The sequence below is a fragment of the Apium graveolens genome, chromosome 9, assembly GCF_009905375.1.
Source record: "Apium graveolens cultivar Ventura chromosome 9, ASM990537v1, whole genome shotgun sequence".
Classification (NCBI taxonomy): domain Eukaryota; kingdom Viridiplantae; phylum Streptophyta; class Magnoliopsida; order Apiales; family Apiaceae; genus Apium; species Apium graveolens.
In genome coordinates, this window is record NC_133655.1 from 68,945,369 (window position 1) to 68,955,657 (window position 10,289).

At 38.4% G+C, this 10,289-nt stretch overlaps 1 non-coding gene across 1 annotated transcript; it reads left to right on the top strand.

Annotated features, from left to right (window-relative positions):
- The first annotated feature begins 3,013 nt into the window (after positions 1-3,013).
- On the top strand, positions 3,014-3,120 carry LOC141687821 (small nucleolar RNA R71). Its single transcript, XR_012561302.1, has one exon. It is a non-coding gene; the product is annotated as a small nucleolar RNA R71 (small nucleolar RNA).
- The last annotated feature ends 7,169 nt before the right edge of the window (positions 3,121-10,289 follow it).

The following is a 10,289-nucleotide window of genomic DNA, read 5'->3' on the forward strand; positions in this document are numbered from 1 at the left end:
CATCATCTCAAACGGTTCTGTCCAATCTGGTGCTGTAATAACTGGTGCCGTGATCAAACTCTCCTTGAGAGTCTCGAATGCTGCCAAACATTCATCATCAAATTTGAAAGGAACATCTTTCTCAAGTAAATTGCACAATGGCTTAGATATCTTTGAAAAGTCCTTGATGAATCGCCGATAAAAACCCGCATGACCGAGAAAACTACGGATTCCTTTCACTGAATTAGGTGGGGGAAGATTTTCAATGACTCCCACCTTGGCCTTGTCCACCTCCAGACCTTTGCTAGAGACCTTATGCCCAAGGATAATGCCTTCACGCACCATAAAATGACATTTCTCCCAATTAAGCACCAAATTAGTTTCCACGCATCTTTTGAGTTCGGCGCGCAGATTATTCAAGCATTCATCATATGAGTGTCCAAAGACGGAGAAGTCATCCATGAACACTTTGACATTATTTCCAATCATGTCAGAGAATATAGCCATCATACATCTCTGAAAGGTGGCCGGGGCGCCACATAACCCAAACGAAACTCTACGAAAAGCAAATGTGCCAAATGGACAAGTGAAGGTAGTCTTTTCCTGATCCTCTGGTGCAATACAAATCTGATTATACCCGGAATACCCATCCAGAAGACAAAAATACTCATGTCCCGCCAATCTGTCAAGCATTTGATCAATGAATGGGAGAGGGAAGTGATCCTTTCTTGTGGCTTTGTTCAATTTTCTATAATCCATGCATACTCTCCATCCTGTAACTGTTCGAGTAGGGATGAGCTCATTCTTTTCATTTGCGACCACAGTGATACCTCCCTTCTTAGGAACACATTGTACAGGGCTCACCCACGAGCTGTCAGAAATAGGATAAATGATGCCTGCATCTAGCCATTTCAGAATTTCTTTCTTCACCACCTCCTTCATGATTGGGTTCAGTCTTCGCTGCTGTTCCACAGTTGGCTTACTACCTTCCTCTAACAGAATTTTATGCATACAATATGAGGGACTTATCCCCTTGATGTCTGCTATAGTCCATCCTATAGCCGATTTGAATTCTCTCAAAATCCTTAAGAGCTTGTCTTCCTCACTACCTGAAAGGTCAGCTGAAATAATAACAGGTAACGTAGATGAATCACCTAAAAAGGCATACCTCAAGTGTTCAGGTAATGGTTTGAGCTCTAAGGTAGGCGCTTCCTCTATTGATGGTTTGAGCTTCCCTTCAGCGTTCTTGAGGTCAGAAGTACCAAGAGATTCAAATGGTATATCTAGCTTTCGCTTCCAGGGAGAAGCGTTCAGATATTGTAATTGCTCGTTGCTATCTTCATCATCACTGTCAAATTCCCCCACTAAGGCCTTTTCCAATGCATCAGACATTAGCATGTGATCGAGTTCCGAAGTAACCGCAGAATCAATCACATCCATTTTTAAGCACTCCTCATCTTCTGTAGGGAATTTCATTGCCTTGAATACGTTGAAGGTCACATCCTGATCTTGAACCCGCATAGTAAGTTCTCCTTTTTGCACATCTATCAAGGTACGGCCAGTTGCCAAGAAAGGCCTCCCCAAGATTATGAGAATCTTTTTATCTTCCTCAAAATCCAGAATAACAAAATCAGCAGGAAAGAAGAGCTTATCCACCTTGACGAGCACATCCTCAACTATGCCCCTTGGGTAAGTAATGGAACGATCCGCCAATTGTAGCGACATGTATATGGGTTTTGGATCAGGTAGGTCCAGCTTTTTAAAGATCGACAACGGCATCAGATTAATGCTTGCTCCCAAATCACAAAGGCACTTGTCAAAAGTTAGATTGCCAATGGTGCAAGGAATGGTGAAGCTTCCTGGATCTTTCAGTTTTGGTGGTAACTTTTGTTGCAGAACCGCGCTGCATTCTTCTGTGAGAGCAACGGTTTCAAGGTCATCCAGTTTCACCTTCCTTGAAAGAATAGTCTTCATAAACTTCGCATAACTAGGCATTTGTTCCAGAGCCTCAGCAAAAGGTATATTGATGTGAAGTTTCTTGAACACCTCCAGAAACTTCCCGAACTGTCTATCCAGCTTTTGTTGCTGCAATCTCTTAGGAAAAGGTGGTGGAGGATAGAGCTGTTTCTCCCCTGTATTAGCCTCAGGCAGAGTGTGTTCAACAGTAGTCTTCCTTGGTTCCGCCGCTTTCTCCCTTTGCTTAGATTCTTCATCTCGAACTTCAGCTTCGACTTCTTTTGCCTTTTCAGCATCAACTACTTTTCCAGACCTTAAGGTAATAGCCTTGACTTGCTCTTTAGCTTCCTTCCTGCCTGGTACTTCCGTGTCACTGGGAAGAGTGCCAGGTTGACGATTGAGCACTGCATTGGCTAATTAACCGATTTGATTTTCCAAGGTCTTGATAGAAACCGCCTGACTCTTGCACAACAGCTTAAGTTCCTCAAAATCAGCACTAGTAGGTGCAGCTGCACTTCCCTGTTGAGGATATGATTGTCTTGTAGCATACTGTTGTGGTTGCTGGAATCCAGGTGGGTTAAACTGTTTACTCACTCCTTGCTGATATGGTGGCTGAATAGCATTCTGATTATTGCCCCAGCTGAAATTTGGATGATTTCTGTTGTTAGGATGATAGGTCACTGGCACAGGCTGCTGTTGTCGCTGATAATTATTCACATACTGAACAGATTCGTTGACAAGAGAACACTGATCCGTAGCATGAGAACCTGCACAAAGCTCACAAACCATAGCTATTTGATTAACTCCATACGTAGCCAAAGAATCAACCTTCATTGATAGCGCTTGGAGCTGGGCTGCAATAGCGGTGGCTGCATCAACTTCCAGAATACCTGCTACCTTGCCTGATGTCATCCTCTGAGTTGGGTTTTGATGCTCATTTGCAGCCATCGTCTCAATAAGATTGTACGCCTCAGTATAGCTTCTAGCCCATAAGGCGCCTCCAGCTGCTGCATCGAGCATGGGCCGAGATTGAGCCCCCAAACCATTATAAAAACCAGTGATTACCATCCAATCCGGCATTCCATGATGTGGACATTTTCTCAACATTTCCTTGTAGCGTTCCCAAGCCTCGCACATAGATTCTGTAGGTTGCTGCGCAAACTGAGTAAGAGCACTCCTCATAGCAGCAGTCTTTGCCATTGGATAAAACTTCACCAGAAACTTTTGCGCAAGATCTTGCCACGTAGTGATTGACCCAGCTGGTTCAGAATGTAACCAGTCTTTAGCCTTATCCCTCAGTGAGAATGGGAAAAGCCTCAACTTGATAGCCTCATCAGTCACGCCATTATACTTAAAAGTGCTGCAGATCTCGACAAAATTCCTTATGTGCATGTTGGGGTCTTCAGTTGCCGCTCCTCCAAAAGAAACAGAATTCTGCACCATCTGAATAGTGCCCGGCTTGATTTCAAAGGTGTTAGCTTGAATAGCCGGATGAAGGATGCTTGACTGAATGTCATCAATTTTAGGCCGAGAAAAATCCATAAGAGCTGGATCAGCTTGAACAATATGATCTCCCATGTTTACTGGTTCTTTCTGCTCAGTTCCTGAATCCGAATCCTCAAAATCTAACTTCTCCGGTGTATCAAGAACTTCGTCTTTCTCCTCAGCTGTATCTAAGGTCCTCTTGCGAGCACGAGAACGAGTTTGCATAAACGCACTAAAGTACCTGAAACACAACCGAAAAGAGTAATTAACTACTACGTCCTAATCACTGAGTCCTAATGACCAATGATGGTAAGTACATAAACTAAACAAATACGCCGAGTCCCCGGCAGCGGCGCCAAAAACTTGTTAGGGCGAAATCACGCACTAATATTCACGCAAGTATACGCATTCGCAAGTAATATAGAATACTTTCTAGTTCGTTCCCTCAGAGACTCAGACTAAGTTATTGTCTAATTTAACTCACTCACCAATGTATGATTACTTCTCAATGTTAAGATAATAACACTTAAAATTGTTGATTAAATATTAACTATAATTAACTACTTAATTAACCACTTAACTAACACTGCAATTTATCAATAATAAAACACTCATGAGATCACAACTTCATTATTACTTCCTTCTATAGCCATAGTTATTACCTTTAGCATGTGACAGTGATGATATTAATCGAATAACACAAAACTGATAAAAGCCAACTTTCATTGTACTAATACCATTCTACCAAACATCCACAATTAAGATAGAAATTGAATAGTCATCAATTATGTTGAGTTCCTATATGTCTACAGAAATTGACAACACAACGATTTAAGCACAAGTTATTCCTTTTGATTACATAGGGCAAATAAAACTGTTAGAGTTACCCACTAATCATGCATAACGTACATGAACCTATGCTAGCATGGCAAGTTCTAAATCTCAAGATCCACTGTCGCTTCACAAGAGACTAACACCCTATCTTATATGTTCGCGACGCACATAAGACGAATATGCACAACCAATACTAGATATCATGCAATCATCACACACTAAAGTATTAAACAATTAACTAAAGAATTCCATAATAAATCCGTTGCAACCCCATGATCACGATTAGCCCATAATAGAACTTATCGCCATCATGGGTTCATATGAAATCATGATAAACGAACACAAGAAAATAACAACTAAACTAATTATATTAAAACAGAGTACGTCACAAGAGTAAATAAGTCAAAGCAAGAAAACTAGCATCCAACGTTACAACGAAACAAGAATCACAAGAATATATGCTTCCTCTTCGTTGCTGTGTGCTAAATCGGTCTTCTTCCTTATCTCCTTCGCTTCTTGCAAAACACAATCTAAAACATAATCCCCTCTTAATACTCTGTGAAAAACGTCTCAAATCTACTTATATAATAGTCCCATAAAACTCAGATTACATAGAAGTTGGAAGCCAAACAGAAGTAGAAGTCTAAAACAATATATTATTTTCCCCGACCCTGCGCGGCCGCTCAGCATTTCTGCGCGGGCGCGCAAGGCTGCTGCGCGGCCGCTCAGCATTGCTGCGCGGGCGCGCAGGACCCTACTGGAAAATTTCCAGGTTTGCTCCGTTTCTTCGTCGTAATCTGCCCATTCTTTTCCTCTCGCAATGGTGAACACATGCCAAGGCTTATTCTTGATGATTCCTCCTCCGAAATGCAACTAATACCCTGAAATGCATAAACACTAGAAAAACGCATCAAATACACAAAATACTTGATTTCAAGACACCAATTTAAGCCATTTTAAGACGTTCTAAGTGGTATAAAATGCCACTTATCAAGTGTCAGCCAGCTATGTGATAAAGGCAACTCAGTAACATTCAATTCTGCAGCCTGTGTTGTTACAAACAAAAAAACAACAAAGTGGTTCATACTGGAGTGAAAAAAGGAAATGTGTATCTAGCTGACTTCAACTCATCAAGTGTAAATTCTATTACTTGTCTTTTCATCAAACCAAGTCAAGATGAAAGTTGGTTGTGGCACAAGAAGCCGTCCCATCTAAAATTTACGAATATAAATGAATTAGCCAGGAAAGATCTTGTAAGAGGTATTCCTCAAGTTGAGTTCTCAAAGGATGGAATGTGTGATGACTGTCAAAAGGGAAAGCAGATTAAGGCATCATTCAAGAAGAAGCTTGAATCTACAATTAAAGAACCTCTACAACTTTTGCATATGAATTTGTTTGGACCAGTCAATGTGTTGTCAATCTCAAAGAAAAGATACTGCCTAGTGATTGTTGATGATTTCTCAAAGTTTAATTGGACATATTTCCTCAAAACTAAAGATGAAGCTAGTGAAATGATTATCAATCATATAAGACAAGTCAATAATCATCCTGATCTCAAAGTTAGAAGAATCAGGAGTGACAATGGAACTGAGTTCAAGAATTCTGTTATGAAGTTATTTTGTTAAGAAAATGGGGTCATGCATAAAATTTTCAGCAGCAAGGACTCCACAACAAAAGAGAGTGGTGGAAATGAAAAACATATCTCTTATTGAAGCTGCAAGGACAATGCTAGAAGAATCAAAATTACCAACTTACTTTTGGGATGAAGTTGTAAATACTGCATCCTACACTCAGAATATTTCTTTGGTCAATCAAGCAAAATGCATGACTCCCTATCAATTTTTCAAGAACAGGAAACCAACACCTAACTTTCTACATGTCTTTGGATGCAAATGCTATATTCTAAGGAATCAAACTGAGCAACATGGAAAGTTTGATGCCAAAGCTGATGAAGGGATATTTGTTGGATATGATGTGGGAAAAGCATACAGAGTCTACAATCTAAGAACCAACATTGATATGGAATCTGTACATGTTGTGTTTGATAATAATAAGATTGAAGGACTGCAAGATCAAGGTTTTCATGAAAGCCTCAAATTCAACAATGTGGAGATTAACTATGATTAAAGTGATGATGAAAGTGATCATGAAATAAACTTTAAGGATAATGCAGAAAAATCAACAACAAATAAAGCACAAAACTCATCATCCGTCGAAAGACAAGTGCATCATCCATTGAAAGACCGACTACATCATCCGTTGAAAGACAAAACTCGGCATCCGTTGATCCATCAATAGGAGTTGAAAGTCAATTTAGATCACATACAGAAAGGACCCCAACTTCAAGTCAAAGATCCACAAACTCTGGGGATTTTCTTCTAATCAAAACTCAGTCACACATCAAGATGACTATGAGGCCTCTTCATCTAGAGATAATCTACCCCAACAAAGAAAATGGACTAGAGATCACCCATTTGAACTAATTATTGGTTATGCATCTTCAAGAGTGCAAACAAGAAAAGAAACTCAAGAAGAATGTCTATATAGAAACTTCCTGTCTCAGGAAGAACCTAAAAAGGTAGAAGAAGCTTTGTTGGATCCGGATTGGGTTTTAACCATGTAGCAAGAGCTAAACCAATTTGAAAGGAATAAGGTATGGAAGCTGGTACCCAAACCTAAAGGAAAAAATCCTATTGACACCAAGTGGGTATTCAGAAACAAGATAGATGAAAATGGCATAGTAGTCAGGAACAAAGCTAGATTTGTTGCTAAAGGGTATTGTTAACAAGAAGAAATAGATTTTGATGAGACATGTTCTCCTATTGGAAGACTTGAAGCCATCAGAATCTTTCTAGCCTATGCAGCCCATGCCAATTTCAAAGTCTATCAAACGGATGTCAAAAGTGCATTTCTCAATGAAGATTTGGAGGAGGAAGTCTATGTCATTCAGCCTCCTGGTTTTGAAGACCCAAACTTTCCAGAATATGTCTACTATGTTTTGAAAGCACTTTATGGCTTGAAGCAAGCACCTAGAGCCTGATATGAAACTTTATTAAAGTTTCTTTTAAAAAATCACTTCATAAGAGGTATTGTTGACAAAACTCTTTTCTTTAGAAATGTTAATGGCTCTAGTATACTTGTTTAGATCTATGTAGATGATATTATATTTGGTTTGAAGGATGAGAAACTTTGCAAAAAGTTTTCCAAATTGATGCAAAGTAAGTATGAAATTAGCATGATGGGAGAACTAACTTACGTTAAGCAAGTCAGCAATGGATATTCATTAGTCAAACCATATATATATATATGATCTTTTATAGAAGTTTAACTTAATAGATTGCACATCTGTAAAAACTCCCATAACCACTGCCACCAAACTTGAATTGAACACTACTGAAAAGTTTGTGGACATTTCAAGTTATAGAGGCATGGTTGGCTCACTTTTACATTTAACAGCTAGTAGACCAGGTATAATGTTTTATACTTGTCTTTGTGCTAGATTTCAAGCCAATCCTAGAGAATCTCATGTAGTAGAGCCAAAACTTGACATTTGGTATCCTATAGATTCTGGTTTTGATCTAAATGGTTATTCAGATGCAGATTATATGCAGGTTGTAAAATTGATAGAAAAATTATAACAGGAACCTGTCAATTTCTAGGAAACAAGCTATTATCCTAGTTCAGTAAGAAACAAAAATCATTCTCTACTTCTATGGCTGAGGCTGAATATAATGTTGCTGGTAGCTGTTGTGCATAGATTTTATGGATGAAGAATCAACTATTGGATTGTGGTCTACATGTAGATAAGATCCCAATCTTCTGTGACAACATAAGTGCCATTTCCATAGCTGAAAATCCTGTGTAGCATTCAAGGACAAAGCGCATTGACATCAAGTAACACTTCATTAGACAACATGTCATGAATGGTACTGTGGAACTTCATTTTGTTTCAATTGAGAAGCAACTTGCAAACATCTTTACCAAGCCACTTGATGAGTCCACCTTTACTAGGTTGGTAAGTGAGTAGGTATGCTCAATTATTCTTGAATTATTTTGATGTCTAAGCAATTTGTATTACAGCCAGAATCAAATTTGATGTTCTTTATTAAGATGAAATTTTGGCTAAGTCAAAATTAACATCTCGACGGATGTCCATTATCCGTTGAAAATGAAAATCCGTTGAATTTCATTATCTGTTGAAAAATCAAATATTATTCTGGGTACTTTTTATCTCGCCATATAGCTGTTTAATCTTCATCTGTCGAATTGCTTTAATCATAGCCGTTAATTCTATTCCTTATCCGTCGAATTTACTTACAGTCTGTAAGTATATCTTGATGGATAACCTTTAGAATTTCTACAGTTTATTTTTTTAAAACAACTATTTTGGGCAAATTTCAATGGGTACTTAATTTTACTTTTTAATTTTTATTTGTTTATTTCTAAGAAAGTATATAAGCCCCATTTCATTTTCTATTTTACTCTTATCTTTCTCAAAGTAATTTTTACTCTCTCTTCGTCTCCAAACCAAAACCCCTCTTTTCTGTAACTGTTTTCTTTCATAACAATGGTACATGTAGTCAAGATAATGTCTCAATCTGAATTTGTGTATGAAAAGAACAACTTTGTAGCACTGGTGAACAAGGGTATTGCTGCTTCTGAGGCCTATCATAAAATGATGGAATTCATTCAAGGCTGCAAACTGAGCTATGCAATGTTGGCATCACCAATAATCTACTGTGAGGTTGTGGAGGAGATATAGACTATAGCATTGTACAACTCCAAAGACAAAACTATTTCCTTCACTCTGAAAGGTAATGATTACTGTATAAATAGTGATGAAATTCAAGCTTGCTTATAATTTCCTGAAAACAATACATTAGTTCCACACACAAAGAGAGATGTAAGTGCCATGCTTGTTTCTATAGGCTATGCTCTTAACCCTACCAAGTTAGGTGAGGTTAGGAGGATGGGACTTAGAAAATAATGGAGCTTTCTCTGTGATTCCTTCATTAAGGCATTTTCTGGTAAGATAAGCAATTTTGATGTAGTTACATACTCACTTGTTAACATGATATATATGCTACTTAGTGATAAGTACTATAACTTTTGTGAGTCTATCATGTATGAGTTAGGTTTCAAACTAGGAGACATTAAGAAGAGAAATAAGAACATTTATTATGTTATATTCTTTATGATGACAGCTAATCATGTTTCTAAGGATCTCTCTATTGAGAACCCAACAAACAAGCTTGATTTTTGGGTCCAAGAAAAGAGAGTTATAGCTGATTTAAATAGGGAAAATCACCACAGTGAGGTTCCCCTCATCTATTTTCCAATCAAGGAGGAACCTCAGGTAAGTGAGGTAAACACTTCTGTCTCTACTACTTTCCAATCACCAATTTCTTTGCAAACTTTTGTGGCAATGACATCTGTGACAATGGACAAACAGATGCCTACCCAAGTCACACAATCAAAAATTTCAAAGTCCAAGTCTAAGAAATCCCACTCTAGTTCCTCTCTAAAGGATCTAGTTTCAAAAACTACTAAATCCAAGGAGGGGAATGTGAAGGGAAGTATTGGTGAGGTACATGGTGAACAACAAAGAAACCCTAAGAATAAGGAGAGTGTGGTATGTGTAACCCAGCCTAGCCACATTATAGTTTCCCAACAAACTGTAGTGATTAATAAGGATTCTAGCTCATTACTAGTTGTATCCTCAAAAAAGGATGTCACTATTGAAACAAGCTCTCAACCAAGAGCAAAAGCCAAAAGGGGAAGGGACACATACCAACCTCAAACTTATATAAGAAAGAAGAAATCAAAACCTATAAGGGAATCACAGGGTGACCACTCAGTGCCAATTGTAGTCAAAGACTCAGTTACTGCACCATCTCAAAGTCATATTAATATGGCTCCAATAAATGTAGAGTCACAACCAAAATCTCTCATTATTAAAACACCTCACACACAAAATTCTCCTACAACTCACTGGATGTGGACATGATAAACACATCAATTCCTGATTCTCCATA